This window comes from Chrysemys picta, chromosome 16 (assembly GCF_011386835.1).
Source record: "Chrysemys picta bellii isolate R12L10 chromosome 16, ASM1138683v2, whole genome shotgun sequence".
In the NCBI taxonomy this organism is placed as follows: domain Eukaryota; kingdom Metazoa; phylum Chordata; order Testudines; family Emydidae; genus Chrysemys; species Chrysemys picta.
In genome coordinates, this window is record NC_088806.1 from 9,918,414 (window position 1) to 9,931,674 (window position 13,261).

General features: G+C 57.1%; 1 protein-coding gene and 1 non-coding gene across 6 annotated transcripts in view; one reads left to right on the forward strand and one right to left on the reverse strand.

The window, feature by feature from the left end:
* The window catches only part of LOC103305723 (zinc finger protein 501-like), a 262,606-nt gene that overhangs the window by 145,600 nt on the left and 103,745 nt on the right, over positions 1-13,261 (reverse strand). The gene's annotated exons all lie outside the window — the stretch shown is intronic.
* Positions 4,391-4,463, forward strand: TRNAT-UGU (transfer RNA threonine (anticodon UGU)). The gene has a single exon. It is a non-coding gene; the product is annotated as a tRNA-Thr (tRNA).

Genomic DNA, 13,261 nt, shown 5'->3' on the forward strand with positions numbered 1-13,261 from the left:
TGCAAAAGTCCCTTTTACTAGTGGCAGGTGGCAATAAGGAGACTCGCAGCCCTCAGCACCCTGAGACGGGACGCAGTGTGCATCTAAGTTGATCCACCTGTCAGATCCACACAGGGAAAGCACCCTATAGCATAGCTCCCTGAATCAAAATAGCCCTAAAACTCTGCCCTATGAAATCATGGAACATGTGCTCTTCCTTCTGTGAAAGCATGTAAAGAATCCAAGCGCTGGAGGGTAGGGATTGGGTCCATAGTGACCTAGACAAATTGGAGGATTAGGCCAAAAGAAGGTTCAACAAGGACAAGTGCAGAGTCCTGCACTTAGGATGGAAGAGTCCCATGCACGGCTACAGGTTGGGGACCGACTGGCTAAGCGGCAGTTCTGCAGAAAAAGACCTGGGGATTACAGTGGATGCAAAGCTGGATGAGTCAATAATGTGCCATTGTTGCCAGGAAGGTTAACAGCATATTGGGCAGCGTTAGTAGGAGCATTGCCAGCAGATCGAGGGAAGTGATTATTCCCCTCTATTTGGCACTGGTGTGGCCACGTCTGGAGTACTGCGTCCAGTTTTGGGCCCCCCGCTACAGAAAGGATGTGGACAGATTGGAGAGAGTTCAGCGGAGGGCAATGAAAATTATTAGGGGGCCTGGGCATATGATTTATGAAGAGCGGGTAAGGGAACTAGAGTTATTTAGTCTGCAGAAGAGAAGACTGAGTTGGGATTTGATAGCTGCTTTCAATTACCTGAAGGGGGGTGTAACGATGCGGTTCTGGCGGGACCCAACTGAGAGTGCCAATTCAGGACACATCGCTCAGAGCAGGGCAATTACAGCCCAAGGCTGGGGTTTTTCCACCTCTAAGGCAAACCAAACCAGCCAGACTAAGAGGACTTTGGTCTCACCCCACTGGCTAACCACAAATCACACAAGCAATTCCCTTAGACACTCCAGTTTCTCAGTATCACCATCAGTGTCATCATTATGGGGACAAATGGTTATGAAAACCAATACCCCAATAAAAGAAAAAAGGTTCTCCTGATCCCATAGGACCAAGTCCCAGACCCAGGTCACTATACAAATCAGATCTTACCCACAAATCACACTGTTGCCAATCCTTTAGAATCTAAAATATAAAGGTTTATTCATAAAAGGAAAAAGATATAGATAAGAGCTAGAATTGGTTAAATGGAATCAATTACATACAGTAATGGCAAAGTTCTTGGTTCAGGCTTGTAGCAGTGATAGAAACTGCAGAATCAAATCAAGTCTTTGGAACATCCCCAGCTGGGATAGGTCATCAGTCCTTTGTTCAGAGCTTCAGTTTGTAGCAAAGTCCCCCAGAGGTACGAAGCAGGATTGAAGACAAAATGGAGATGAGGCATCAGCCTTTTATAGTCTTTTCCAGGTGTAAGAACACCTCTTTGTTCTTACTGTGGAAAATTACAGCAAAATGGAGTCTGGAGTCACATGGGCAAGTTCCTGCATACTTTGCTGAGTTGCAACCGTCACTCTACAGCATTTAGGAAAAGCCAGAGCTTCCATGTTCTGCACATGATCCTGTGTCAGAGGACACGTGACCCCAGCCAAAATGAGTCACCAGAACAACATGACCCTTTATGGGAGACTTCTCTGCCTATTCCACAATGTATACCTCCCTTCCCACTAAAGGGGGTGAAGTACACCTCTGACTGCGAGGCCCCCACAGGAGAAATTTCAGCCCGAAGACAAATTTCTGTGAAATGCTGAGAAGTGAAGAGCCCCCTTCCTCCCCCCCAAATCCCCAGAACTCGTGTCCCCCCCATGGCACCAGCACAGGGAACCCAGTGTGATGGGGTTACAGAATACAAGGGGGGAGGCAGCAGGGGAGAGAGGTGACAGGGAGTCTCTCTTTTTCCTTCTCTCTTCATTTTCTGTTCTCTTCTCTTCCAGGAACTGCAGTCACAGCAGGGACTTTGTCTCTTTATTAGGGATCCATGTCTGTCATGGAGATTGCAAAAGTCATGGATTCTGTGACTTCCTGTGACCTCTGTGACTTCTGCAGTGGCCATTGTGGCTGACTCCATGGCCACCCAAGCAGCTGGCCCTGGGGACTGCCTGAGCAGTGGCCAATGCAGCCGGCACTGGGAACCGCTTGAGCAGCGGTTCCAAGGGTGGAGGGAGCAGGCACAGCTCAGTGGCTCCCGGCAGCGCTCCTGGGGTGGCCGGAGCAGCGGTTGGCCCCCTGGGGCTCCCCCCCCCGGCAGCATCTGGAGTGGCAGCGGGCCCCCGGGGCTTCTCCCCCAATAGGTGGTGCCACGGGCCCCCTGGACTCCCTCCCCCTGCAGCTGGAGCCACGGACCCCCTGGGCTCCACTCCCCAAGATTCGATGAGGGGTATTTATGGTATGTCACGGGCAATGATTTTTTGGTTTTTGCCCATGATCTGTCCATGACATTTACTAAAAATACCCGTGATTAAATCATCACCTTACTAATTATCGATCGAATAAATCGAAACGCTTCCACCTGCCAGTGGATTTAGCCCAGGCCCCTCAGAGTCAGCAGCTGTTGCACCCCCCACTGAGCTCTCTGGTCAGGTGTCCTAGCGCCGGAAGCCTCCTGCTTACATCCTAAAATAGCATTTTTGCTACAGGAGGCTCAAATTTTGGACTGGACATTGTAGCTCCACCGTTATTTTATTGAATTGCTTCGAAACACCAACTCAAGAAAGTCTCCTAAGTTCCAGGCTCTCTGCATGGAAACAGCTGCCACTGCTCTCCAGGAGTCCGTGCATTCCACACAGCAAAGTACAAACCTCCTCCGAACTCAATTGGGGTCAGACAGTGACAGGGTTGGTGACACAAATACTTCAGGCTATTAACCCAGGTCCCTTTCTTTCTTTAACCCAGGACGTGCCAGTCAACTGGTAACCATGGCGTTATCGTCATCTTAAAATACCTCTCAGGACATTTGACAGAGGAAGTGAAACCCCCTCCCACAAATGGCTGCCTGTTGAGGAGTTGTACCGTACCTGTCCCTGGAGACTGTCTGGTTTTATACCCTTAGAGCTTTCTCTCTTCAAACCCCTCCTTATCGCAATCTATGGGCCAACCTCCACATTTCAGAGTTTAGAATTTACTCTCATCACCGTAGTATGGCACTTTCCATGTGTATTGGGCAAAGCAAGTGGGGGAAAGCTACATGGCTTATGAAAAGCAATGCTCCGGGTGAAGCCTGAACTCAAAACATCAACAGTGTTCCCCCCTCCATTAAAACCAGTTGCACCCCCACAGGTGTGTCGTAGGCAAAGTTGGGAAGTAGGCAGTTACCTGTGCCTTTGGTTAACACCTTTGGGTAGTAACTAAAAGGCTGATGGTTGCAATCCAGCTGACAATGGAGCTTTTTAGCGATGAGAATCCAGAACATTTTAACAGGAAGAAAATCTCCTCTATTCTCATCTAGCCCCATTTGACTCCTTCTGCCCATCTTCTTCCTCCCCTCTCAGTGTCTTTCCTTCCCCATTGGGGACATGCAGAGATGAGCTCTGGTCAACGTGTGTCCCATACAGGGGGAGGGGTCGCACTAAAACAGTCAACCTGGGGAACTCTTTGCAGGAGGATGTTCTGAAGGCCAAGACTGTAACAGGGTTCAAAAAAGAACAAGATAAGTGCATGAAACTTTGAAAAGTCAGCTTGGCCTAGAGATAAAGAGAAGGCTGCTCAGCGTTCAAGGGTAAGAATCCACACAGACTATGAACTGCTTTCAGCCCCAGCTGGCTGTGAAAAGTTGCAGGACTGAGATTACATTTGCAAAGGTTGGCCACCCAGTGAGACCCAACAGTTGCCTTTGCGACCATGGAGCCGGTGTGGTTTGGGGACGCTGAAAAAGCCACAGGCAGCCGGCCTGGACTGGAATACTGAGCAAAGGTCTCTGAAAGGGATGCCCCAAGAGACCCCAGAGCGGAAAAACAAACAAACAAACAAAAACCCAAGAGCAGAAGCAAGTTGGAGATTCTTTTTTGCAGCGTATCTCTGGACAACCTGTGCACAGGATAACCTCCTCTCTCTCTCTCTCTGTCTGTCTCTCCTACCCCACGCATGGCTAGCCCGGGCAGCGTGTTTGTGAGTATGAAAAGAAAAAAAAAAAGAGGGTGCAGGTGGGTCTACCCCCGGTCGTAGCAGGACTGGGCAATAAGAAGAGTTGGGGAAAAGGGAAGAGATGTGTACCTGACAGCTCCGGTAGCCCTTCTGAGTGAGAATGTTTAAGGAAAGAGACCAGAAAGGGTGGGGGCTGGCTGAGGAACCCATCCACCTTGCTAAATGGGTAGTGGAACAAAGTCTGTACCCATGCAAAAGGTGTGTTCAAAGGCAAAAAGGATCAGGCCCAGACAAGCAAGCAGACAGTATATAAAGTGGCTCCATAGCTCAGGGGTTAGAGCACTGGTCTTGTAAACTGGGGGTTGTGAATTCAAATCTCACTGGAGCCTGCGCTGTTAATTTGTATGGTCAGAGTGTGTTTTGGGTGGAAGGGATTGCTCAGTGCTTTGAGCATTGGCCTGCTAAACCCAGGATTGTGAGTTCAATCCTTGAGGGGGCCACCTAGGGATCTGGGGCAAAATCAGTACTTGGTCCTGCTAGTGAAGGCAGCAGGAGGCTGGACTTGATGACCTTTCAAGGTCCCCTTCCAGTTCTAGGAGATAGGATATCTCCATTAATTTATTTTATTTATTTTAATCATGCTTGCTAAAAGTTCACCCCAATAAACATCCAATTGTTTGCACCTTCAGACTTCGGGTATTGTGCTCTCCCTTCATGTGAGAAGGGCCAGGGAAGTAAGATGCCTTTCATGTTCACACTAATCGTGCATTATCGTTATATGCAGTTAAGACTTATAGGGTTGATTCTGATCTTCCTGAGCTAGAAACAGAAATACAAGACTTGATGCAATTGGAGGTTTAAGAATGTTAGTTGTGCTAAAGGAAGCACAGAAGGGGGGAGTGTGGACGTAGGGAAAGAAGAGAGGGTTTAAGTGCAGCCATTTAAGTGTCAGAGACAGAGCAACTGTTCTGTCAAGTCTTGGCCTAATAGCGCAAGACTTGTAGAAGCCGGGCTCATGTCAGAAGCGAGTGGAAAACAGCAAAATAGTCAGTGTGACCCAGCCTTGAGACAACGATGTTTGAGAAGAGGAAGTGAGAAAATACTGGACTAGATAGCAAATAGCCTAAATAAAATGCAGGTGTTTTTAATTTCATGCACGTCACAAAGAGGTATAAATGCTTTTGTGATTTGCTTGTACTTTGGAGAAACTGAGGCAGAGATGCTCTCTGCCAGCTGTATTCTTCCCCTGCAATTGCTTGAATAAAGCTGTCTTTGATTTTGTTGCTTCCAACCTGAGAGTGGAGTTTTGTTTCTTCCACAAGATTAACACCCACACCAAAACCAGCCAAATTGGGAGCTTGCCCCTGTTCCCAATCACAAGTCCACGGGGCTCATGGATGGAGAAGTTTGGTGGGCAGTGGAGGCCCCTGAAGAACTAGCTCAGTATATGAATGAGTGACAGGGATATGGGGGGGGGCTGGACTGTGGGGTTGGGGTGTCCAGGAGGACCCAAGGGAAGGGACTAGGGGGATTAGGTGAGGGAGGGGGGGTTACCAAGGTGCACAGTGGGAATGGGGGATTTAGAGACCCCAGAGGGACGGGTGGGGGCAAGTTGGAGGGCCCCAGGGTGGCTGAAAAGGGGAACCCAGCAGGTTGGGGGATAGCAGAGAGTGGAGATGAGGAACCTCACACACTGGGGATGGACTGGGGGAGTGGGGTGATCGGAAAGTGGGGCCCAGCAATGGAGAAATGGGTTGGAGTCAATCGGGGGCTGGGCGCTGAGGATGGGGGGCGCTGAGGACGGGAGGGAGACGTCGGGGACGGGGTGCTGAGGACGGGGAGGAGGAGGATGTCGGGGGAGGGGCGCTGAGGACTGGGGAAGGAGGATGTCAGGGGGTGGGGGGGACGGTGGGGACGGGGATGAGGAGTTCAGGGGGTGGGGGGGCTCTGGGCTGGGGATGAGGGGGTTCAGGGGGTGGGGGGGCTCTGGGACGGGGATGAGGGGCTCAAGGGGCGGGGGGCTGCGGGGCAGGGACGGGATGAGGGGTTCAGGGGGTGGGGGAGGTTCGGGGATGGGGACGGATGAGCGGTTCAGGGGGCAGGGGGATGTGGGGATGAGGGTTCAGGGGGTGGGGGGGGCTGTGGGGCGGGGATGGGGATGAGGGGTTTGGAGGGTGGGGGGCTCTGGGATGGGGATGAGGGGTTCAAGGGGTGGGGGGGGCTGTGGAGCGGGGATGGGGATGAGGGGTTCGGGGGGTGGGGGAGGTTCTGGGATGGGGACGGATGAGCAGTTCAGGGGGCAGGGAGGCTGCGGGGTGGGAACGAGCGGTTCAGGGGGTGGAGGGGCCCTGCGGGACAGGGATGAGGGGTTCAGGGGGGCGGGGAGGCTGCGGGGCAGGGACGGGGGATGAGAGGTTCAGGGGGTGGGGGAGGCTCTGGGATGGGGATGGATGAGCGGTTCAGGGGGCGGGGGGATTGCGGAGCACCGGCTCCAGGAGCGGGTTTGGGGAGGCAGGAGGCGTTTTGACCTGGGGCAGGGGGGCACTTGCGTGCTGCTTTTGGAAGTGTCTGGCACCCCCACCCCTTCCCCCAGCCCAGAGCCTACAACCAAACTCCCTCCCCGAGCCTGCCCCCTTGCTCTGCAGCCCCTCCCCTCCCCAAACTCCCTCCCCGAGCCTGCCCCCCTCCCTCTGCAGCCCCTCCCCTCCCCAAACTCCCTCCCTGAGCCTGCCCCCTCCCCTCTGCAGCCCCTTGTTGTCAGACGCTCCTGGTGTGGTGCTCTGCTCTGTTTAAATGTTGATATCAATTGGCTGTGTTCGTGTGTTCCCTCTGGGTGCTGCCCCAGCTCTGCGCAGATCGCTGACACAGCAGACCCCGAGAGAACCCCCAATGACCACAGACTCTAGTAAGGTACGAAGGAACCCAGCCAGGTTTATTGTCGAAGAAAAACACAGTCTCCAGCTCCCCGGCAAACGAAGTTCAAGGTGCTGCTAAGGTGCGGCTAGCCAGTACTTATGTGCTCCCTGACAATGGACTCAGCTCAGTCAGTGGCGGGACTTTCCACTGCCCCCTCGGCCGGACAAAGACGTCCACTCAGGGATGCATTCTTATACACAGTTACAAACAAGTTACACATCACTCCTGACGTATTGAGGTGCAACCCCTCTACGCAGCAAGGTACAACCCCTCTACGTAGTAAGGTGCCGTCTCTCACCTTGTACACGTTGGTTTGAACAAAACAACTCTATCCATCATATTCCCTTTTGGCCCTGTCATTGGGATAGGTCGGCCTGTTTCCTTGTTATCTGTGTGGAATGTACAAGTATGCGAATGTTCCTGATATCTAGTGTTTAGTACCTTTTAGTATGTCTCTTTTTGCAGCATCAGCCCTTTCCTTGCCAGTTTCTGTGAGCAGGGCCTGCCTCTGGCTCACAGCTTAACTTTGCTTTATGTTAGCGAAGTCTTGACCATTACTTTAGTTCAGGCCTCAGGCCTCATACTGGGCCTCTGATACCAAGGTTTATATCTCAGGGCCTCCTCTTACTACACCCCTCCCCGAGCCTGCCCCCTTCCTCTGCAGCCCCTCCCCTCCTCAAACTCCCTCCCAGAGCCTGCAACCCTCCACCCACCCTGTACCCCCACCCTGTGCCCCAGCCCAGAGCCTGCACCCAGCACCCAAACTCCCTCCCAGAGCCTGCACCCCCACCCCTTCCCACACACCCCCTCCTGCACCCAAACTCCATCCCAGAGCCCAGCCTCTCAACCGTCCTGCACACCAATCCCGTGCCCCAACCCAGGGCCTGAACCCCAGACCTCCACCCCCCAGCCAAACTCCCTCACAGAGCCTTAGGTAGATGGGGGGCGGAGCTCAGAGGGGGGGTGGGCTCTGAGCCATCTGGGCACCACCCAAATTTCTCCCAACCTGCCACCCCTGTCCCTGCCTGCCCTTGTCCGCGCTGCTCCCAGAAGCGGACGGCATAGCTGGTTCCTGGGCACAGGGGTAGCCAGGTGGCTCTGCGCAGTGCACACTGCTTGTGCTCGCAGGTGAAGCCCCCCCACCAGCTCCTATTGGCCGCATTCCGGGCCAATGGGAGCTGCGGAGCTGGCCTTTGGGGCGGGGACAGCACGTGGCACTTCCCTGATTGCCCCTGCACCAAACACGCTGACAGAGCACAACACACATGAACAAACACTGCACACAGGTGCATTCGCACACACATACATATGCACCCTGCACAGACACACTCATACCCACGTCACAGAGACACTTATACACACTGCTCACAGATATACACACAACACACACCCATTTGTCAGACAAAGACACTCCTACACACTGAGCAAATACACACACGCACACACTGCTCAGATACACTTCGACACACTGCTCACACACATTCATGCATGCTGCTGTCACATGCACACTGCATACACACACTGTACAGACACAAATGCTCTTGCACACCCATACACACTGCTCACACAAATACACAACCTAGGGTGACCAGACGTCCCTATTTTATTGGGACTGTCCTGGTATTTGCTTCTTTGTCCCGCATCCCGACCGATGTTTGGTATTCTTATGCACAGAAATTTTGCCCTCCCGGAGGGACTCTCGCCCCCCCGGCTCCACCCCATCCTTCCCCCATTGGCTCCTTCCCCAAATCCCCGCCCTTGGTCCCGCCTCTTCCCCAGCCACGCGGCATTCCTCCTCCCTCACAGGCTTGCAGCTGCATGGCGGCGCAAGCCTGGAGGAGGGGGTGGCGGTGGCACCTGGATCCTGGAGCTAGTGAGTCAGGCAAAGGGGGGCTGGCAAGGGAGGGAGGGAGATGGGGGGGCTCAGCTCTGAGCCCCCTGCCGCACCAGAGGGCTCCTGCCCGGCCCCCGGGCCGCTGCACACAGAGGGCCCGGGGCCAGGATCACCACGCAGAGGCTGCTCCAGCCCTGCAGCCCGCAGGGCAGCGCGGTGGGTCCGGGCGGGGGCAGCGCGGAGCGGGCAGGGGCCGGGTGGGCGGTGCGGGCCAAATCCCTGCTGCTGGCGGGGGAGCCCCGCGCCTCTTCCTCCTGCTCTCGGCTGTGTTCCAGCGGTTCCTTCCCGGGAGGCTCCCGCGGGGAGGGCAGCGCGCATGGCCAGGAAGGAGCCGCTCAGCCGCTGGAGCACCAGCGCAGCCGAGAGCAGGAGGGAGAGGCGCGGGGCTCCCTCAGCAGCAGCGGGGATTTGGCCCACGCCCCCGTGCCGCCCACCCAGCCCCTGCCTGTTCCACGCTGCTCCCGCCCGGACCCACCGCGCTGCCCCGCGGGCCCTCTGAGTGCAGTGAAACTGCTTTTTTTTTTTTGCTCGCCCCCTACGTCTCGATATTTTAGCTCTCTGATCTGGTCACCCTAACACAACCACACACACACTTAGACACATTGGTCAGACACTGCCCAGATACACACTGCTCCCAGTTTCCCCTCGAGCCCTCGCCCTTCCCCCAGCCCCTGGGGCTCAGATGGTGCTGGGCCGGGTGGGGTGCAGGCCCCGGCTCCCACTGGCTCTGCTGGGCCTGGGCATCTCCAGCAGCCAGGCCTGCCCCTTCCCCTGGCTGGGTCGCTGCTCCTTGCGATGCCCAGGGACCAGGGCAGGGAACTTGGGCTGGGGCTGTGGTTATGGGGTATCCAGGGCACCAGTGAGGGGGTAGAATCACTGGGGCACCAGGGCTGTGCGGTTAGAGAGAGTGGGGAGTCGGGACTCTTGGGTTCCATTCCCCAAGAATCACAGGGCAGGTGCACCAGGCACTGGGGCTGTGGGGTGCTCAGTATCTCAGGACCCTGCCCTGTGCCCACTCCCCCCCACCCCCCCAGATCCCTGCTCCACCCAGCATCTCTGGGGCCCTCAGTGGGAGGAGCTGCCCCACCCCAAATCCTCCACCCCCTCACCCCCCGCCCCCAAACTGCCTGGCCGGGCTCCACATAATGACACCCGAAGGGGAAGGAGACTCAGGGATTCTCAGCTCTGCAGCAGCTGGATCCAGCTCTGAGGGGAGCCCCAGGAGCTGGGGGAGCCGAGAACAGACCCAGCCAGGGGGAAATGCAGAGGGAGGGTCACTGCGGATTGACCCCGGGAGCTGGGAGCAGAATCGGGCCTGGCCCCCCCTGCACTCAGGGGGTGACTCCAGACTGACCCCGAGGCAGCTGAGATCATGATCTGGGTAAGAGAGCAAAAGGCAGATTGGAGGACAGCTGGAGCTCGGACTCCTGGGTTCTGTCCCAGGCTCTGGCAGAGGAGTGGGGGATAGTGGTTTGAGCAGGGCGGCGAGAGGCTGGGAGTCAGGACAATGGACACATTACAGACAAAACCGTAACGCTGACAGTTCAGTTCGTGGCCAGCTGTTCTGCAAGCCATGGTTCTCCTCGGGGTCCAGGCGCCCTGGGGTCATTCCCTGTTTCTTAGGATGTGGATTTCCCAGGGCCCCCTGGATGCAGGCCAAACCCCTGGGTGTGTCCATGGGAGTTGGGCACCCCCGAGGGAGATGAAGACCCCAACTTTACCTTTTATCTGCTCAGTTTCCCTGGCACAACGGGGCCCTGATCTCAGTCGGTGTCTAGGCACCGCCCAGCACAATGGGGGCCCTGATCTCGGTCGGGGTAATGAGGCTTTAGGGGTATAATGGGCTGGCAGGGGGAGGCATTTGGGCTCAGGGGGATCCATGGAGGAGGCAGATCCCCACCCCACGCTGTCTCCACCCATCTCCCCCCTCTCCCCACTGCAGGTGGATCCAGTGACAGACACAGCCCTGGCCCCGAGGGGACCCTGCCCCTGGCTCTTCCTGACCCCTGTCCTGCTGGCCGCCGGCTGGCCCATTTCAGACCATGTGACACCTAAAAGCGGTTCGTGAGAGAACGTGTCGATTTCCCCAAGACCAGCACCACCAATGACCAGATGCGGTGCCAGAACCTGACTGGCCCTTTCTGCAAACCCCCCCCACACCCTCATCCAGCCCCACGTCCCGAGGCAGAGCCCAGAGCAGCCGGATCCCTGTGACCTGAGGCCAGGGAAGGCCTGTGTGCTTCGACACAGCCTGTAGAGCCCAGGCGCTGGGCCATGATCTGGGAGCAGGGGGTCCCCTACCCCCACTTTGGCTCTGGGCCGCCCCCTGTCTCTGGGGGCTCTCCTGCCCCATCCTTGCCCCACTGGGCAGCGCCAGCTAAGCATCTTCACAGGGACATTCAGCGGCTCCCTTATCCCACAGGCCGGCAGCTTGGGACCTGGGGGGTGGATTTCCCACCCTGGGCACCCAGTTCCCATCCACATGAGTGAAAATCCGGGTGCCCAGCCCCCCAGCTGGCACTGAGACCCTCAGCCTGAGCCTGGTGCCCACCATACAGTACAGCGCCCCCTCCCTCCACATCCATGGGGTACACGGGGGCAGGTTGTGGGGAGAAGATTGTTGCGGGGCGGGGGGGGTCAGAAGCTGTCACTGAGGTTTTGTTTTCTTGCTGCTTCCTGCAATAAAACACTTTCCCGCCAATGCAGAACGAGTCGCTGTGTTCGGGGGCTGGGGGCATTTTCGGGCTCTCAATGGGGCCTATTTGCCTTGCTGAGCCTGACGCTGAGCCGGGGGTGTCAAGTCACACGGAAAAGCTCCAGGAAGAAACAAAACCCGCAGGGGGGTGGGTGGGGTGTCCTGTTTAGGGGACGGACAATGGGGTCGGGGTGTCACGAGGGGGACTGAGACACACCCTGGTCCTTCCCCGAGGAGACAAACCTCAGCTGGGCCTCTCTTTGGAAGGAGGCTCCCAGCCAGCCTGGCTGGACATACGCTGCAAAGGCTGCAGGTGGGAAAACTTCCTTAGTCAGGAACGTGTCCTCCTCGCTGGCTCTCGGCTCTCCCAGGCGGGCTCTGGGGTTAGTTCCCAGGGAGCCATTGGCTTCCAGCACTTTTCCTTGGGACGTCCCAAATCGCTGTGAAATAAACTGCCCCTGGATTTTCAATGTAACCCACACTGCTGCAGAGCGTCTGGGGGGCGTGAATCGAGAGGGACCGGGGGGAGCTGGGGGCCCCGTCCCTCTGCCAGCAGCAGGTCTGTGGATGCAGCGTGTGCCGTGGAGCCAGGGCCGGGCACTGCAGGGGGACACTCGGCGGTTTGCGTGTGCCGGTTGCTCCAGAGAACGGCCAGGCCAGGTCCAGACCCACGGGCCAATGGCCTGTTTCTGACAGCAGCCGGTGCAGATGGCCGGGGGGAATGGACAGACCAGGGCAATTATCGAGTGATCTGTCCCCTGCCGACCAGGCCTGGCTTCTGCCCTCCCACAGAGGGACAGCGGTATCCGTATGGCCGAGAGGGGAGGGTTTGTGTCGCCCGTGCCTGGCAGAGCCAGGGAGCTGCCCCCGGCTGGCACAGACCCTCCCGCTAAGGGGCAGGTGCTGGCTCACGGCTCTGGGCACCCCGGGGAGGTGTCACCCCCGGGCATGGGGCAAAGTGGGAACAGAGGTGCACACAGCCCCTGGCATGAGGGCGAGTTGGGGACCCTGGTCTGGGGACGAGGACAGTGGGAGGCAGCATGGAGACCCTGGCAGGAAAGAGATTGGGGGGAGATGCAGGGGACCCGAAGTAGAGGGGCTGGGGCACCCATGGAGCTTGGGGGAGAACAGGGAGATGTGAGGAGCCCCTGGTGGGTGCCCTCATCTTGCCAGGACACACAGCTCTGCACCCAGGCGCATTCTGCTGGGACATTTTGAATCGCTCCCTCAGCTCTAAAGCGCCTTGGGTGGGAAATTTTCCCACCCTACACTCAGACAAGCCCCAGCACCGTCCCTCCGCCAGTTTCTCCAGCCTCAGCCCACGGGGCCCCAGGGTTGTAAAACTGCCCCTGGGTGTACAGGGTCCCCCACCCATCCCGGGGAGAGCAGCCTGCCCCAGACCACGGGGAGGGATCTAGCAACGACCCAACCACCAGCCAAACCCCCGGTGAACCAGTGGGGCTGGGCAGCGCAGACGGGCCCTCGGGCCCTGCGTGGGGCGGGGTGGGGCCGGTCCAGGCTGACAGGGTCATGAGCAGCCCCGTTAGAGCCAGATCTGGCCTGTCCCAGGACTGTGGGGGTGTCAAAGCCGCGAGCCCGTGAGCACTGGTGGACACTGCAGGGTGAATGGGATACCCAGTACCACGCCAGCCCGGCCTGCCCCGGATCCCCCTGGGCCCCCC